Consider the following 20,449-nt stretch of genomic DNA (forward strand, 5'->3'; position numbering starts at 1 on the left):
ACATCTGTTCCTACTCCTAAGATCCTACAGAACTGTTAGGGAAATGTGATAGACAAACAAATTTGAAGTCAACTGCATCCCATGAGTGACATAACATAGCACAGTGCAGGTCAATAGAGAACACTGCAAGAGTGCCAGACCCTCTTTCCTGGTCCCTAATTGCATGTCTGTAAGAATAACATTCATTCAAAAAAAAAAAAAAAAAAGACCATGATGAGAAAGTGAAATAATAGCAATAAATCCAAAATTCTCAGTAAAATTCTTAGCAAACTGAACTCAACACATTTATGAAATCATGCACCATGATAAGATTTGTTTCCTTCCAAGGACACAAACTAAAAATAACAAAAATCTTGTAGATCTGAAAAGCATTTCCTGCAATGTAGCAGGTTATAAAATCAACATACAAGGGCTGGGATGTAGCTCAGTGGCAAAGTGCTTGCCTAGCAAGTGCAACGTCCTGGGTTCGATCCCCAGTACCAAAAAGAAAAAAATAATAATAATAAAATAAAGAAAGAAAGAAAAAAAAAAGAAAAGAAAAAAAATCAACATACAAAACCAGTAGCTTTTTACTAAAAACAAACAGGTGGAGAAATGTCACAATGAAAACTCACTTATATAAATAATGTATACTAACAGAAACGTTCTTTTAAATGTTAGCTTTTATTTTCATTCTTTGAAGAGAATGTGCTAATATTTTTACAACATAGAGCTTTAAAGGCATTAAAGCCATACTTCAGAGATAAAAATCCAAGGACTGTTTCTATAATATCCTGAGATAATTATCTTTGTTCAGAATATAAAAATCATAATAAAAATTAGGAGTGTCACAAAAGAGAATTTTAAAGGATGAATTTATGAGAAAAATATAGTTAATGCCAATAAATCTGTTGCTTCAATGTCAAAAGGGTTTCAATGGATAGGCTCAATGAAGCACTTTCTAAATCTTGCCAGTTTGTGAAAACTTCAAATCAATAGAAGAGAAAATTTTAAATTAGAGAAGTATTTAGTAGAGATGTTTCTCTATAACCTTGTTTTGAGGCACTAGAAGTAGGAATGAGTCTTATAGTGGAACCCTGTCAGACTGCTTAAAATGCCTCTTATATGATATTATTAATCTGGTCTATTTTTAATTAGAAGTGATACTATTCCTCAAAAGAAACATGAGTCTTCAGATACACGTTTCTGTATACTAATCTCACTGTTTTTTCCAGGTCTAGATAAATTATAATGAATATAATGATGCTGTCACAACACAGAGTAAAACCCTAAGGAGAATATTGGTTAATTAGTTTCTCCAGATCATCTGGAAATAATAATTTTATTCATAAAAGAGAAGTAAATTAAGCCTATTTACTAAATCTCCAAAATTAGGGCATCTACCTATTACCTTTCTTGAAGTATGCATTTCCTATAGAATTGAACTAAGAATAGATCTTTTCCAAATTAAGAAGAGCCGTTATAGTGTGTGTGTGAGAGAGAGAGAGACAGAGAGAGAGAGAGAGAGAGAGAGAGAGAGAGAGAGAGGAGTCCTGAAGCTTGGACTCAGGGTTTAAGCCCTGTGCCGAGCTTTTCTTTTTCCGTGTGTGTGTTTGTGTGTGTGTGTGTGTGTGTGTGTGTGTGTGTGTGCGCGCGCGCTAGCTACTGGAAGATGAGTCTTTTCTGTTTGACCTAGTATTGAACTGTGATAGTCAGATTTCAGCTTCCTGATTAGCTGGGATTACAGGCGTGAGCCACTGGTGCCCAGCATTTTTCTTCTTTTTCAATATTTATTTCATCAAGTTTGGTTACCCCCTACCACATGCATTCAACTTTTGGTTGAACTTTTGGTTTTCTCTGATATTCATTACTTTGGAAACCTGAGTTTTGTGACTAGAAATGCTGGTGGGAAACTCGTTGGCAAGTGCTAGACTTAAGGGATGTGCTAATTCATTTTTCATTTTTGTTTTTGTTTGTTTTGGGGGTGGGGGGCTTTGGTAGATGAGGATTATCTGTGAAACATGAACGATATGATTTCCTGCTGAGTTATTCAAGAGTCTGACTGCTATGTATGACTCATTATTCCATTATTTATTTGTTAAGTAATCTTAGCTCATAATTGATTCTCTACATTCATATATGTTGTCATCTGTGAAGCAGGAAAAATAAGTGTTTATGTCAAAATGTTTCAAGAGGATTAGTGAGTTAATTTGTGTGAAGAATTTAGAAGAATGCTAAGCTCATGTTATATGCTCAACAACTGTTAAGTATTACTAGTACCCACATTTAGGAATAAACAGTACTTTATTTCATGTCTTGAAATTGCATGTCGCTGTAAGTAATATGTACATGAAAGAACATAGACTATAATAACAAGTAAAAGGTGGAAATCAGGACTTCAAGCTTTAGTTAAATATTTGTGTACATTTCCAATCCATAGGCATAGCCAAAGTATATAGTATAGAGTTCATGTTTTTTCAGGAAAACAGGATGTTATAAATATTAAACTTATTTTCTCTGTGCAAGTTACTTTAATGTCATCACCTTATCAAAGACTACTTATAAGACCAAAACATAATTAATGAGAAAAGTTTTATATTTTTACACAATCTTTTAAGTGTTCAGCTATCACAGAGTGTTAGATTCTCATCTCTACTCATTCAATCTGCTATGAACATCACTAGCCATGTATCTTCTGGTAAACTCCACAGCACACTAGTTATAAGAGTAAAAGTAAGCCAGACCCAAAGAAACATGGACGCTATGGTTTCCCTAATCGGAAATAATTAGTACAGGTTTAGGTTAGTCATAGCAGAAGATCACAATAGCCCAATAGATATGTCTGTGTGAACATATAAGATGATGCTAAGTGAAATGAACCCCACCTTATGAAAACAAGTGGTATATCATTGTAATTATTTTCAACGTGCCATGTGAAACAGTACCCCTTTCTTTTCTTTCTTTCTTTTTTATCTCATATTCCCTTCCTGTGGTTTTACCCCTGCTATCACTGTACCTCATCTTAGTACCCTGGATACTGTATATACGTGTATTCGAACTAGGGAAGGGTAAGGGAATACCAACATCAAGAGACAAACAATAAAAAGACAAACCATTCCAAAAGCAATACTTGCAAAACCATTTGGTGTAAACCAACTGTACAACTTGTTGTGGGAGGAGAGGGAAAGGGGGAGGGGAGGCAGGGAGGGATGAGGGAGGAGGTAACAAATTGGATAAGAAATGTACTCACTGCCTTACATGTGAAACTGTAACCCCTCTGTACTTCACTTTGACAATAAAGAAAAAAGAGTGAAAAGGACAAGTACTACCTTATTGTTGTTAAAAAAAAATAACTTTGAACTTTTAGATTCCCTGAAAACATTTGAAGGACTTTCAAGTGTTCCCCAAACTGCACTTGAAAAATTGTTGTCCTTGGAAATTAGCTTGTTATCTACCAAGAAATTATGCTATGGTAGTGATGCATTGTGGAGTAAACAAGAAATCTAAGATGGACAGAATTTCTTCAAAAAGGTTATATCCTACATAAGGAGATTCAAAGCACATATATCCTCAATTGCATAACACTTTCAGGACAGCTCCTTTTCTTCTTTTCTTGCAGTGCTATTCATACATTCTACTTTTAGATAAGATTATAGACATAAAATCTTATGTCCTATGAGAAGAAGCATAATAGTTCAATGAAAAACAATTACTATAGCCTGAGCACATATCAAGGGTAGAAAAAGGCTCTGAACTGAGCCCAGAATAATCAGTAAGACAAGACAAACATAGGAATTAAATATTGGAAATGCATTCCAAGGCACATGAACATAGTATCATTTATACATGGTACTTTGAAGAGACTACACAATTCAGGGGAAAATTCATGAAGGCAAGTAATAATCAAATTTAACTTGGATTTAATTATGAAAATCTTTTAATATTGCAATGAATATGGGGATGGTTCTTCATATGAATAATACATAAAAGTGATTTTGAGACTTGGGTAATGCAAACCATGTATGATCTAGATGTGGGGGCGGGGAAGATAATGATTAGAATGAGGGAGAATACTTTGTTCCAAGTATCCCCATTTCTTTACAAATGGTACAATATGTTTTTTCTGATGAATGAGTAGAATTCCATTGTGCATATATACCACATTTGCTTGATGCATTTGTCCACTGAGGGGTTTCTAGTTGATCCTGCATACCATACTGCAAATAAATTAATGATCTCTACTTCCCTACTCTGCTATCAAGTCCTCCTTGTTTAGCTGCTCACTTGTTTTCTGACAAAAAATTTATGTTTTCCCCATAGCAAGATATATTTTATTCCCAATTGTGTGTTTTATCTCAAGCTATGACCTGGGACCATCTGACCCTATCTACAAAGAGCCCTTGCTCAACAATCAGGTATTTTGTTCCTTGTTTTAGCCATTCAGTTAGCCTTATTTCTGGTATATGTTGTTCTTTCTTATTCATAATAAAAATATAATCTTCTGATTTGGGTCCAGTTACAACTCTTGTGATTAGTAGTTACTTTGTTGAAAAGAGCCATATCACCAATCTTTTCAGACTGGAAACCATTTTGCCTTTTATACTCCCTCAACGTTAACAAACTGAATCTTCTGCTCCTGGGTCATGCTGACCTTTGCTGATTCTACCTGCCCAGGCCTCTATACATTGCTTGAATCTAGATTTATCGGCCAAGCACTTGCTTGAAAATTGAGGGAATAAGACAGAATTCTTTTTACTTTCAAATTTTTATTAACAAACTGATGTACAGAGCGGTTACAGTTTCATACATTAGGTATTGGATACATTTCTTATACTGTTTGTTACCTTGTCCCTCATTCCCCCCTCCTTCCCCTTTCCCTTTCCCCCCATGAGGTGTTCAGTTCACTTACACCAAACAGTTTTGCAAGTATTGCTTTTGTAGTTGTTTGTCTTTTTTTACCCGGTGTCTCTCGATTTTGGTACTCCCTTTCAATTTCCTAGTTCTAATACCAAAGAGAGAATTCTTAATTGAATTTGACTTAAACTAAAACAAAGTAAATATATTGGCTAAATCAAAGGAAGAAACTAGTTAGTACCAGACATTTAAAAAATATTTAAGAGATATTTTATTTGGACTCCCTTCCTTCTTTATTTCCTTCATTTCTTCCTTCCACTTTTCCTTGTATTCTGTGTAGATACTTTCCCAACAAAGTTCTGAAGGCTTATTATCTACCCATGCAGATAAACAAGAAAATATGCTTGTACTGAGACTCAGTATTCCTCTAGTGTGGTCCCATTAGAGTCATGAGGTCAACTTGAATCTGTCAATGTTGCGGGGTATGTACTGTTCTTATTTTGACGTAGCGTGGGCCTCAGGTCCACTCTTAAAGGCAGGAGAAAAATTGATACCAACCACTCTATAGATTGAGAGTGAAAATGGGATGATTCCACAAAGGAACATTATGGCTCCCATTACTACTAGCAAAAGAAAAAAAAACTTAAAAAACTAATCATTTCATTTTTTTCTATTTGTACAATATTTTTCCATTCCCTTACCTATTGCCTAACACTGAATCCTATCAATACTGTGTTTTGTGTTCCTGCTACATTTCCTTTCATTACACAAAGATGTGTCTGACCTTTAAGATTTTCTCTACCTTATTATTAAAACTAATTTGTTCACTTCAAGGGCCGGTAAGGGTATTGCAAAACTAGCTTTCAGTTTTCTTATGAGAAAAATGTCAGTAAATATCACCAAGGACGTCTGGTTATTGAAGGAACTAAATATAGGAATGCCATACATTCTTCAGGTAATTCCATGTTATAGTCCAGGTTAATAGCCACTAGTTAAGTTATGAATTATCAAAATGAATACTGAAGGATACGGAGGATGTGGCATAAAATGGCGGATTGGGAGTATGTAATAAATGAGGCAAGTCAGGAAGAGTATGGGGAATCTTGAAGGAGGTATCAGGACAGCAGAGGAGCACATCACTACAGGAGAGAGAGGGGAAAATCTCAAGATGCAGTCACAAGGCAAGCCTGAGTGGATCGTGAAAGCTTCCCCTGTAACTGAAAATAGAGAGGTCGTCGTTCCAGTTCTAAATTAATACAATAAATAATTAACTGGAATAAAATAGAATCAATTATACTCCATTGTATATTGGGTCAGAAGTACACAGGTCAAAAAGAAATTTAAAAACTGTTAAACTAACACTAATAATAGGATTTCAGGTATAATATTTAAATGTCCACTTTATGGGAGGCATAAATCATCTATGCTTCATAACCATCACCTTTATGCTGTTATGACTAACAGAGAAATACCCATACTGCTTTGTGCTATTAGTCATGTTGGTATGCATAAAGTACTTTGTGTATTATATTATGTAGTATTTTAGGTTAAAAAAGACTTAAGTTTCTTTTTATCCCCAAAGTTATTTTAGACACAATGTCTTTCAAGACTTCCAAATTTGGTTTTTAACACCAAATGAAAGCTGGACTATGATCTAAGTAGAGAACAGAGCTTCTAGTTTTCAGATAAATAAGACTGACTCAGGTTAATCTATTGCAAATTAATTGAAACATTCTTTCATGTATATGATACTTATCCTCTCTAAATTATATTGCTGAAAAGTATCATAATCTAGGGAAGGAAAAGAATATTTCATTGCTGAATTTTCATTTTCACTAAACATGCTGACTCAAATGGAGGCACTGAAATCCAGAAATTTTGTCTGTCGTATTCATCAATGCATCCTGGACTCTGCATAAGCAGTGGGTTCTCCATACACTTACCAAGATGAATGCATGCTCTTTGCCATCATATGTCTTGAGAAGTTTCACCTTTGGGCCTCCTAGCATTCTTGTCATTCTAGTGATACTGATTCAATGTTTGATGTAAAAATTAAATCTCAGAAAGAAAAACATCATTTTGTAGCCTTTTCCTTAGTCCTATTCATGAGACAAATGTAGTGAATTTGTAAAGTACTTTAGAACAAAGACTAAAGAGAATTTATCCATTATATATTTAATCTCTATAGAAATATCTGAAAGCAAAATAAATGTGAAATGCCAAATTGACATAGATTTGTGGTAGTAGAAATTACAATATGACATCCCAGACACTTTTTTTTACGTTGTTTCAACTTAGTGTAAAATAATTTAGGCAAAATGTGGATTCCAATTCACCTCCCTCACTAATGACCCACTCAACTCTCACAAGATATGAATTCTGGGGCTGGGGATATGGCCTAGTGGCAAGAGAGCTTGCCTCACATACATGAAGCCCTGGGTTCAATTCCCCAGCACCACATATACAGAAAATGGCCAGAAGTGGCGCTGTGGCTCAAGTGGCAGAGTGCTAGCCTTGAGCAAAGAGAAGCCAGGGACAGTGCTCAGGCCCTGAGTCCAAGGCCCAGGCCTGGCAAAAAAAAAAAAAGTTATGAATTCTGTCCATTTACTGCTAGTAATAACATCATCACACAGCTTTGACCCTGTGTCCTTATCCTCAGTGCCCATGATAACAATGTTTTTTAGCTCCAACTGCATTTAAAGGTTATAAAGGGAGTTTAGTTTCATATAAGGACATTGATCAATAGACATATGTAAAATGTTCCTATTCAGGTGCCATTCATTCTTTATATGACCTGGTTAAGACAGTGTTTATAATATGCAAATGTTCCATAAGTGAGGAAAGAATTAAAGATGCAAGAGGAATTAAGTAACCCCTAGGCAATGGTTGGTATTGGTTTCTCAGCAATTACAATAGAAGCTCTCAAGAAATTCTACAACACATAAATCAGCCTGACACCACCTGATCCTACAGATTAATCTTAATATCCAAAAAAAGGTAATTAGACAATATGCATCTCCTGATGTAAAAAAGCATGTAACAACTCCCATGAGACATTCTGCCAAAATTCATCCTAAATCTACTTACCTCCCTGTGTCTTTTTATAAGTTTATAAAATGTAGAAGGGCAGAAAAAATGAGAGTATATGGTGCTATCAGCAAAACCCAGCATGCGGAAAAATACAATCCAGACAAGCAAATCATTTTGACAAATAACTTAGTAGTAAATAAAAAGGAAAAAGCATTCTATGAATTAATACAAGATGTGATAGCAAAATATAATTACAAAAAACAGAAAATTGGGAAAACATAAACACTGAATATGTAACCCATTTGTGTTCTAATGAATTGCATTTTAACTGATGATGCTTTATTTATGTTTAAAAGAATGAAAGAATGCCTTATCTTTTAGAGACTTATACTTATGAGAATCTACAAAGAGAATGATATTCAGGCTTAGACTAATTTAATAGGATAGAAAAAGTGAATGGATGTTAAAAGAAAGTGATGGCTTATGATGAGAAATTTAAAAACATGAAAAACAAAATTAAGGCAAACTAAGGAAATGGAAAAACCTCAAGTTGTACTACAAAGCTATAGTAATAAAAACAGCTTGGTATTTGCACAGGAACAGGCCTGAAGACTAATGGAACAGAACTGAAGACCCAGAAATGAACCCACAGAACTATGCCGAATTAATCTTTGATAAAGGAGCTAAAAAAAAATAGGATGGAAGAAAAATAGCCTATTTGACAAATGGTGCTGGCAAAACTGGTTCAACACCTGCAACAAACTAAAACTAGATCCTTATATCACCCTGCACCAAAATCAATTCCAAATGGATCAAAGACCTCAAAATTAAAACACATACCCTGAAAACACTACAAGAAGGAGTAGGAGAAACACTCTCCTCCTTGGCACAGGAGGAAACTTCCTTAATAAAGGCTCAGAATTGCAACAAATGAAAGACAGGTTGGACAAATGGGACTGCATGGAACTGCAGAGCTTCTGCAGGGTGAAGGACATGGTTTACAAGATAAACAGAAAGTCCACAGATTGGGAAGAGAGCTTCACCGGCCATACAACAGACAAAGGCCTCATATCTAAAATATATGCAGAACTAAAAAAATTAAATTCCTACAAAACAAAACCGCAAAGAACCAACAGCCTCCTTAAAAAGTGGGCTAAAGACTTAAAAAGAGACTTCTCTGATGAGCAAATGAGAATGGCAAAGAGACATATGAAAAAGTGCTCTGCATCACTGGCCATAAAGGAGATGCAAATCAAAACAACGTTGAGATTCCACCTCATCCCAGTAAGAATGCCCATTATCAGGAAAACTAATAACTACCAATGTTAGAGGGGATGTGGCCAAAAGGGAACCCTACTTCATTGTTGGTGGGAATGTAAACTGGTTCAGCCACTCTAGCAAGCAGTATGGAGATTCCTCAGAAGGCTAAACATAGAGCTTCCCTACAACCCAGCAGCCCCACTTTGGGGCATCTATTCAAAAGACTACAAACAAGAGCACACTAAAGCCACCAGCACAACAATGTTCATCACAGCACAATTTGTCATAGCTAAAATATGGAACCAACCCAGATGCCCCTCAGTAGACGAATGGATCAGGAAAACGTGGTACATATACACAATGGAATTTTATGCGAGAAAGAATGACATTGCCCCATTCATAAAGAAATGGAAGGACTTGGAAAAAATTATACTAAGCGAATTGAGCTAGACCCTAAGAAACATGGACTCTATGGTTTCCCTCATAGGGGATAATTAGCATAGGTTTAGTCTAATCACAGCACTGGATCACGAGAGCCCAATATCTATGCTCTTATGAACACATAAGATGATGCTAAGTGAAATTAACTCCATGTTATAGAAACAAGTGTTATATCACTGTTGTAATTACTTTCAACATGCCATCTGAAACCATAGCTTCTTTTGTTGATGATCCTCTTGTATCCCCTTCCTGTGGTTGTGCCCGCACTATCACTGTATCTCATCTGAGTACCCTGGATACTGTATATACTGGTATTAGATCTAGGGAAGTGAAAGGTAATATCAAAATCGAGAGACAAAGGATAAAAAGACAAACAACTCCAAAAGCAATACTTGCAAAACCATTTGGTGTAAACCAACTGAACATCTCATGGGGGGAGAAGGAAAGGGGGAAGAGGGAGGAGGGAATGAGAGAGAAGGTAACAAATAGTACCAGAAATGTACCCATGGCCTAACATATGAAACTGTAACCCCTCTGTACATCACTTTGATAATAAAAAAGTAATTATTTTAAAAAAAGACGAAAGTGATGACTTATATTTTCCTTTCTATTGTAAATGCTTGGTAATTTTAAAAAACAGAATCAAATAAACATAAAGCTCCAAGTGTTCTGTCTAACATGAAGTAATCAGTTAATGTTAGCTAATACACTTTGAAAGGAAAGAATGAAAAGCATTCCATGGGTGCTTTACACACATCTATTCATTTTGTGTATGTATATGTATAACCCACTTTCATTTTTACTAGTTTACATTTTTCTTCTGGTAATAGCAGAGTAACTTATATGATTCTAGCTTTCCCACTGATAATTAATATCAATTCTAGGCAACATTTTTTTTTTGTATGCTAGTTCTGGATCCTGAATTGAAAGCCTTGGCACAGTACCTGAGGGTTTGGGGGTTTTTTTGTTTTTGTTTTGCTCAAGGTTAGCACTCTACTATGTGTGCCACAGCTCCATTTCTAGCATTTGGATGATGAATAGGAGATAAGAGTCTCACAGACTTTCCTGCCGGAGCTGACTTTGAATTCACTCCTCAGATCTCAGCCTCTTGAGTAACTAGGACTACCAGCCATCAGTGCCCAGAAAAGCAACATTAATAAATAAATAAAATGAAGAAATGGAAGAAATTTGAACACACAGGAGGGAGGGGGAGCCTATACTCCAGATAATATGATGATTGTTGAAAGAAGGATAGCAAATAGATGAGCCATCACATTTAATTTCTGTCCCCAAGTGTCCTTCCTTGTTTTTCTAATCATTACAAAAGTAGCTTCTGTTGTCAGAAAAATCCTGAAAAGGAGGCTCCTACAGAAGGAGAATAAAATCTACACTAAAAGTCCTTTCAAAATATTGTCCCAAAATATATTGTTCAACTGCTGAACAGCTTGTGTATAGGATACAACTCAAAACTTTGAGGAAAGTAATGGATATATGGCAGAAATTTCAACACTAATGAATGAATGTTTTGACATAAGCTTTGCCATGGTAGAGGAGCTGTGTAAGAATCTCAGGCTTTCCATGACAAGCCCAGAAAGCTCACACATCAAGAATACAACTAGTGCTTCAGACCTTAGAGTTTAAAATGGGCCATCCACAGGTCACAATGCTCAGTCAACAAATTTTGTTCTTCCAAACAGAAAAAATGTACTGCCTCTAGAAGAAGAAATAAAATCCCATATCAGCCAAGCTTTTAAATGTTTTTTTTTTCAAACTTTTATTATCAAACTGATGTACAGAGAGGTTACAGTTTCATACGTTAGGCTTTGGATACGTTTCTTGTACTGTTTGTTACCTTGTCCCTCATACCCCCCTCCCTCCACCCCTTTCCCTTTCCCCCCCTGAGGTGTTCAGTTCACTTTCACCAAACAGTTTTGCAAGTATTGCTTTTGTAGTTGTTTGTCTTTTTTTACCCTGTGTCTCTCAATTTTGGTATTCCCTTTCAATTTCCTACTTCTAATACCAGAAGGATGCTAGACATGTAAAGGAACAGAAAAATCTGATTCATAACTGAGAGGAAGCAACAGAAATGGAAGTTACATCATCTAAATGTCCCAGATTGTTTTATTAAATGGAAAGGGTTTTATTTTCTTTTAATCTTTTATTGTCACTGTAAAGGTAATGTATAATACATTTCTTTTTGGACATTGTTACCTTCCCTCCCTCTTTCCCAGTTTTTCCCTCCTATCCTCACCCACAAGTAGTGTAGTCCAATTTCAACATAGTGTCTAGTAAGTACCACCATAGCATTTGCTTAGCAGGTGCCCCCCCCCCACTTCTGTACCCCCATGGACCATCCCAAAGACAGATAAACAAGACAAAAAGAAAGAAAAAAAATGCAAAACTGTAACCCCTCTGTACATCTCTTTGACAATTAATTTTTTTATTTATATTTTTTTTTCAATTTTTTATTATCAGACTGATGTACAGAGAGGTTACAGTTTCATATGTTAGGCTTTGGATAAATTTCTTGAACTGTTTGTTACCTTGTCCCTCATACTCTTTGACAATTAATTAATTAAAGAAAAATAACAACAAAGAAAAAATTGCTTGTTTCCATTTCCTGGAGTTCATTTTTTAAGGCATGGATTTTAAAAAGGATTTATAAAGGGATTAAAAGCAACAGAATGGGAAATAGTAATTTAAAAAGGAAGCACATGAATTTAAAAGTTTGCTTTAAAGGGGGATTCTTTTCTTTTCTGAATACTTATTTATTGTCAAAGTAATGGTACAGAGGGGTTACAGTTTCATATGTAAGGCAGTGGGTACATTTCTTGTACTGTTTGTTACCTCCTCCCTCATTCCCCCCTCCCCTTCCCCTTTTCCCTCTCCCCTCATGAGTTGTTCAGTTGGTTTACACTAAATGGTTTTGTAAGTATTGCTTTTGGAGTCGTTTGTTAAAGGGGATTCTCTAACAGACAAAAACAACAACCAGTAAATAAATAATGACTATAATGCACCTCGGTGTATTATGGCACTACATTCCTCATTTGGTTAAGAAAGTTTTGCTGCTACTTATCCAGAGAAGCCTCTTTCTGTTCCCTCTTCTCTTCAGGCCTTGAAGGTCAGGTTCTGGGACCAATCCAGGTTGATAATAGCTCATGTTCTACAGACCAGAAAGGTGGTTTTCATGCTTCCATAAGTGACTGAAGTTAAATATCAACTACAGCTCTATCAAATTATAACAATCGAGTTTTGCCTTCTCTTACTACTTTATATTTAGCAAAGGCTACCACATATATCTTCCATTGCTTTTTGCAAGAACAAGAGCTTAGTTATGTGACATTAGTGCCGTTGTCTCTTTATAAAAATAACTATGCCTTCAGTTACAAAAGTTTCCAAAGACAGTTATGTCTTCAGCATCATAAAAAGGAGGGCTAGACATTTAATTGGTAAAAAGCCCAAGCTTCATTAGAAAGAATGGCATCAGTTCTGAGCTAAGGGACCCTAAGCATATGGGGTACCAGGTGATCTATTTATTTTTGCAATTATACAAGAATGCTTGACTAAAAATAATTGACATGTCCCTAGGCATTAGATGTTGATTTAGTTCACAGCTTCAACTGTAGAATCTCGCCTTTCCCCAGCTGTGATATCAGGTCATGGAAACAAAAAGGCATTGTGAACTGATTTATCAACATCCAAATTCTATTGTCCTCTAGACTGTTTAAGATCATCATAAAATACACTAAGAATTGCTAAATTCTGTTCATCTAGCCATTTTTTAAAATTCAAATGGTCATTTGCAAAATACCTTGCAATTCAGAAGACAGCACTCTAGACAGGCTTTGATCTGCCATCGTGAAACTGTGGATGCATTATGAGTTCAATATCTGATAGTAATAATAGCAGGTAAATGTGAGAGGGAGAAAGTCATGTAAGTTAATGGGAAAGTTAGGTTGGATTCAGAGGCAGCCAAAATTAAATATCTTCCTACAACTGGTGCTTCCTTGCATCCCTGAAAAACCCACTTCAAGTCTCTTTTGCTGGACAGGCCACTGAAAAGCTGTCTTTATTTGAATCTACACAATATTCACAAATCATATCTCTAAAATGCTAATAAAATATCATATATGAATATCCTGATAATGACACAATAATCTATTCAATGATCTTTTGTCTATCTTGTCACCTGAGACAATAGTAAAGTGAGTAACTCTTTCTGTATAGATGATATTCCAATCTGAAAAATCCTATTTTCATTTCCCAGTTGACAGAGAGTAAACCTTACAGCTTTGAGGTAAATGCTGATGAAAAACCCAGTGAAATGGTTTATAATGTTGTCAGATTTACTGATTTAAAATGAAGTCTCCAAAATCATTATTCATCAACATTTGTTTTGAATTGCATTATTAAAAACTTGAGAGTTCAAAACTGCTTAATGTTTGCTTGATAAATCAATGTATAGAAACACAATGCAGGGCTGGGAATATGGCCTAGTGGAAGAATGCTCGTCTCCTATACATGAAGCCTTGGGTTCAATTCCTCAGTACCACATATATAGAAAAAAGCCAGAAGTGGCGCTGTGGCTCAAGTGGCAGAGTGCTAGCCTTGAGCAAAAAGAAGCCAGGGACAGTGCTCAGGTCCTGAGTTCAAGCATCAGGACTGGCAAAAAAAAAAAAAGAAACACAATGCATTGATTAGTTTACATAACACCAAGTATATAATTAATTTAATTTCTAAAGCCTAACCAGAGATAAAATTCACTGATTCACCTGCTTTGTACCCAAGATGAGCACTCATTCCTCTAATTTAATTAGTATGAGAATTTCCAAAAAGTTCTAAAATCCCTTCATAAAATGAAGTAAGATTCAGAAAAATAATTTCTCCTCAGTTTCCACATGATCTTTGGCCGTAATTCCATGGACACACTCATCCAGGAGTTTCAAATGGTAGCCTTACCTTCTCAAAGAAGAATGTGTACTACTGCTCTTGGAAATTCATTATGTCCCTGACTAAGTGACTATATTGGCCACCTGTTCTTTTTTTTTTTTTCCCAATCCTGGGGCTTGGACTCAGGGCCTGAGCACTGTCCCTGGCTTCTTTTTGCTCAAGGCTAGCACTCTGCCACTTGAGCCACAGAGCCACTTCTGGCTGTTTTCTATATATGTGGTGCTGAGAAATCAAACCCAGGGCCTCATGTATATAAGGCGAGCAGTCTTGCCACTAGGCCGTATTCCCAGTCCCTTGGCCACCTCTTCTGTCTGCCCTGAAAACCACCATACAACTCTGCAGGCAATTTGACAATATTTTTAAATAATGGTCAGAAAATTTATCAAGTAATGTTAGGATAGCAACAATGAACTCAATCAACATCAAAGTGAATTGAGAAAAATGACTACTGGGTGCTCATGGATCACACCCATATTTCTAACTATTCAGGAGTCTGTGAGCTAAGGATCAAGATTTGAAGCCACGTGAGGCAGGAAAATCCACAAGACTGTTATCTCCAATTAACCACAAAACAAACAAACAACCTCATAGTGATGGTATGGCTCATAAGCAGAATACTTTGCCTTTAACAAAAAAGCTAAGAGACAGCACCAAGGCTCTGTGGTTTAAACCAAAGACTGGCACAAAAAAAGATAGAAGAAGAAAGAAGAAAGGAGGAGAAGGACGAAGAGGAGGAGAAGGAGAGAGAGGGGGAAGAAGGGAGAGAGGGGAAGGAGGAAGGAAGGAAAGAAGGAAGGGAAGGAAGGAAAGAAGGAAGGAAGGAAGGAAGGAAGGAAGGAAGGAAGGAAGGAAGGAAAGGAAGAAAGGAAGAAGGAAAGAAGAAACAAAATAGGACAGTGCTCTGTAACAATGAAATTATGTGCATTATATAAGAAGAATAAGGTTGTTTTGTTTCTCTAAGTCGAAGTTTCAGTGCAGAAGTCTAACGTTCCTGAATCATTCCCTCACAAGCCATTGGCTTTTTTTCTAAAAAAAAAAAAAAAAAGCATGTTATGACAGCTGATCTTTTCATAGTAAGAAAGGCTCTCATGAATCATAACTGAGAAAAATAATGGGCACTGCAAAAAGTACATTAGAGAATGACTAGGGCACGCCTGAGAAGGGCTCTGTTCTTCTGCATGGCATTTGCAACTGGCTAGGTAAGTTTATTTATTCTGTCTATAATGAGGTCAGATGTCACTCCAAATGTATTTCTTACCACATGCAATATCCAGATTAAAATGAAATGAAGTTTGTCTACCCTGAGCAGGACAGTATGGATAGACTAGAGTAGAATAACATAAAGTAGTGATGGCAGAATTAAGTATGTGCCTTTGGTGTGTGCTGTTCTCAGAAAGGAAGATATGAAGTTAGGAACAAAAGGGAACACACAATCTCATGCTTGGTCTCCTCTGTACTCAATCATCCTCAGAGGAGGAAATAAAGGAATGAATAATGCATCAGCCAAGTAGAAAAAGAGAAAGTACTCTTACTAATAGGTCAGTTGGTCCTGAAACGTTGAAAACTATCTATAATCTTATAACATTTTCCTGTCCCTTCTAAACAACTAGAACTCAAAAGAAAGATAATAACTGTAGCAAAAGAAAACTCATCATACTTAATATGTAGGAATCTCTGTATTCATTTACTTTACCTTTTTGGGGGGGGGGGGGGTGGGGGGAGGCTCCTGGGGCTTGAACTCAATGACACTTCTTGGTGACAAACAAAAGAATCAGAACCAGAACTTTCATTTCCAAGTTCATATTGTCTGGACTGAACTCAATTCCACTTGAAAATTATGAAATGAACACGTGTTGCATCTTAAGTACTGTGATGCTTGCTACCCATGTAGACTATGCTCTCGCCCTTCATTCAAACAATTTAGAGGAAAGGAGCTTTTTCTGGGGAAAACACCAAACCCCGGTGCAGCAGGAGGAGCCCGAGGCCCGCGGCCCAGGTTCAAGGCGTGTGTAGCCACTGGAGACTACAATGACCATGTGGGTCTGGGTGTTAAGTGCTCCAAGGAGGTTGCCCCTGCCATCCGAGGGGCCACGATAATGGCCAAGCCCTCCATCGTCCCTGTGCGGAGAGGCTACTGGGGGAACAAGATTGGCAGCCTCTCACCTTCCGTGCAAGGTGCCGGGCTGCTGCGGATCTGCGGGTCTGTGCTGGGCGCCTCATCCCCGCACCCAGAGGCACTGGGATCCTTGCAGCTCCTGTCTCCAAGAAGCGGTGGATGATGGCTGGTGTTGAGGACAGCCACACCTCAGCCAGGGGCTTTGCTGCTACCTTGGGCAACTTTGCCAAGGCCACTTTGATGCCATCTCCAAGACCTACAGTTACCTGACGCCTGACCTCTGGAAAGAGACCGAGTTCACCAGATCTCCTTATCAGGAATTCACTGACCATCTTGTGAAAGAAAACCTATATCAGAAGCTCCGTGCAGACGACCCGGTCCGAGCTGTGGCTACGTCATAGGATTTTTATACAAAAATAATAAATAAAGTGAATCAAGCCCGAAAAAAAAATTGAGGAAAAGAAACCAGATAAAGATATGGTGATGGCTATAGATACTGAAAGAAATATGAAAATATCTTAAATATATCTATAAAATATTTTATATACACAATTATACAAATTTACTTTTATATAGACTGTAATTTGTGTAAAATAATGAGTGATTGTAAGGAAACAGAAAATGCATTTTCTAAATTTATAATAATAATATTAACAATAGGAAATTTTTTAGTATAACCTGAGAGCGGGCTATGTATTTACTCATTTAATCCTAACAACCCTTTCCTAAGACAAATAGCATCAAGACCTATTCAGTAAGGAGCCAAAATAATTTAGCTAGGTCATACAGTGGATAAAATGCCAAGTCAGGATTTAAGCCCAGACAGAAAAATGGTCTCATAGATCAAGCTGCCTTATAAAATATTAAGTTCTGCATATCCATGAACCTCAAGTTTTATTAGTATTTCTTCTCCTACTAAATCAGCAGTGAAGGTGGACAGCTGTAGTTTTGTATTAAAGAAAGGCTGAATGCTTGCCAGGCTCCAACCTGCATCTGAAAAAATTATTCACACTTCATTTCTTTTCTCTAATGATTGTGCTTTCCAACTTGGGATTTCAAATCCTTACCTATGATCCCAAATAATTGAAACCCAACCAGGGCCAGTACAAAGAATATCTTGAGGAGATTGCATGCCCAGGGCTGCATGATAATCATGTATCAATTCTACTGGAGAGTGGTCAGTAGGGTGACAACATTCCTAGCGAGTGGGTGCCATTTCTTTGCTGGAGATCACCGTTCACAGGTCTCCCTTTGTTTCTCTTCTTTTCCATATACCGTTGATGAATGCACTGTCAGTTTGGAGAGCATAAATATACTTCTATCTTTGCAACCAGGTGTAATCCAGTTGGCTTCTCAGTCACTATTCCTCATTTCCTCTCCTTCTTCTCAAACCAATGTCACCAAGCTTCGCTGCTTTGTTTTCAAATATGTGCATAAAGTACTTTAGCCACATTTACCCTCCATTTTTCTCTCCCTTCCCACTATTGCTCACAACCCTGCACTCCTGACAGAACCTGTTTTGCACTCCTGTCATTTCATTTGTTTCTTAGTATGTGTTGATTTTCCAAAAGGGTTTCACTGTGGTATTTCACACATGCAGATACAGTTCTTTAATCATATTGATTACCTTATCTATTCGCACTATCCTATCCATACTTAAATCATAGATAAAAAGCATTTCAGTATTGTTCACGCTGATATTCTTTTTTCCTCCCACACAGTCCCCACATACTATTCCACAATTAGAAACAATGTGTGTATGTGTGTGTACATATACGTGCATGGTTATATATGTTATACATATCCACATATATAACATATACGCATTATGTATGTATATGTATTACAGATATATTCATTCTATTAATTACATCCTTTATGGTGCAGAATTTTTCATTCTAACATAATCCCACCTGTCTATTATTTTAAGTTGTCTATGCTTTTGAGTTTATATTTTCTTTTAAAAATCCTAGATATAGGTCATAGACCTTTCCAACTATGTTGTTTTTTTTCTACTAAGTTCATAGTTTCTTGTTCTGACACTTAGCCGTGTGTGTGTGTGTGTGTGTGTGTGTGTGTGTGTGTGTGTGTGTGTGTTGGTTCTGGGGCTTGAACTCAGGGCCTGGGTACTGTCCCTGAGCTTTTCTGTTATAATTTTGTGAGATGGTATACAGGGGAGTTACAGTTACACCAGTCAGTTAATGAGTACATTTCTTTTTGAACATTTTCCTCCTTCCCCTCACTGTCTCTCATTTTTCCCTCCCTTCCCCACCCACAAGTTGGATAGTTCTTTTGCATCATAGTGCTTTCTGAGTGTCACTGATGTATTTGTTCACCTTTTTGCCCTCCATTTCTGTTCTGCCCTTTCTTCCCCTCCAAGACAGATACAGGAACAAGCAAGCGAAAAAGAAAAGAAAACAGAAAAAACAATGGAAAATCCTCTTGCTTCTATTTCTCAGAGTTCATTTCATTAATTTTTTTAATAAGTATTTTAAATGACCAAGACATATAGGCAATAGTTTACTACTTGAGCCACACCTCCACTTTTAGTTTTCGTGGTAGTTAATTGGAGATAAGATTCTCACAGACTTTCCTGCCAGGGCTGGCCTTGCAGTGAAATCTTCAGCCCTCAGCATCCTCAGAAGCGAGGATTAAAGGTGTGAGCCACCAGTGCCAGGCTGAGTCTTTAATTATTTTTGCTGAGAAAAAAGTATTATCTTTATTTGTATCTAATATTTCAACATCATGATGAAAACATTGTAAAACATACTTTTTAATACATTTTAACTTTTTATTATAAAGGTGATGTACAAAAAGGTTATAGTTAGGTAAATCAGGTACCGAATACATTTCTTTTTGAATAGTGTCACCTCTCACCCTCATTTCCTCCCAGTTTTCCCCTCCCAACCCCTCACAGAAAGTCTTTAATCTCTTTTGGTTATGATGTGAGATTGAGGTCTCTTTTCACTCTTCTGCATGTGAAAAGCCAATTTCCCAACACCATTCATTAAACAGATTTCTCTGTGTTGTTGTCTTTACACCTTTGTGGGAAATCAATTGGCTGCAAATATTTAATTGATTTTTTTTTGTCAAAGTAATGTACAGAGGTGTTACAGTTTCATACATAAGGCAGTGAGTACCTTTCTTAGAAAACTTATTACCTCCTCCCTCATTTTTCTGCCACCCCATCCCCAATTTTCCCCCCTCCCCATCCTCCCCAGTTGTGGCTGTAAATTTATTTCTTAGATTTCTCCTCCATCTCATTGGTTGATGGGACTTTTTTGGAGCTTTTTCTGATTAGCATGATTTTGTGCTATGTTTTAAAGTCGTGTGAGGTAATTCCTTAAGCTTTGTTCTTTTTCCTCTCTCTCTCTCTCTCTCTCTCTCTCTCTCTCTCTCTCTCTCTCTCTTTGAGGTACTTTTTATTTTTATTTTTTAAATATTTTTTCTTTATTGTGGAAGTGTGGTACAGAGGGGATACAGATTCATATGTAAAGCAGTGAGTACATTTCTTGTTCACCTTGTTACCTCCTCCCTCATTTTCCCCCTCCTCCCCCCTCCCCCTTTCCCTCTCCTGTGCAGTTGATTTACACCAAATGGTTTTGTAAGTATTGCCTTTGTCCTTTTTATCCTTTGCCTCTCAATTTTGATATTCCCTTTCCCAGTTCTAATACCTGTATAAATAGTATCCAGGTTATTCAGATGAGATACAGTGGTAGTGGGGGTACAACCACAGGAAGGAAATACAAGAGAAACAAAACTAAACAAAACAATCAATCAAACAAACAAACAGACAAGAAAAAAAAACAGAAAAATACA

General features: G+C 36.7%; 1 pseudogene; it reads left to right on the forward strand.

Moving 5' to 3' along the window:
- LOC125339952 overlaps positions 1 to 17,031 on the forward strand; it is an 85,756-nt pseudogene extending 68,725 nt beyond the window's left edge.
- The last annotated feature ends 3,418 nt before the right edge of the window (positions 17,032 to 20,449 follow it).

The sequence above is a fragment of the Perognathus longimembris genome, chromosome 22, assembly GCF_023159225.1.
Source record: "Perognathus longimembris pacificus isolate PPM17 chromosome 22, ASM2315922v1, whole genome shotgun sequence".
NCBI lineage: Eukaryota > Metazoa > Chordata > Mammalia > Rodentia > Heteromyidae > Perognathus > Perognathus longimembris.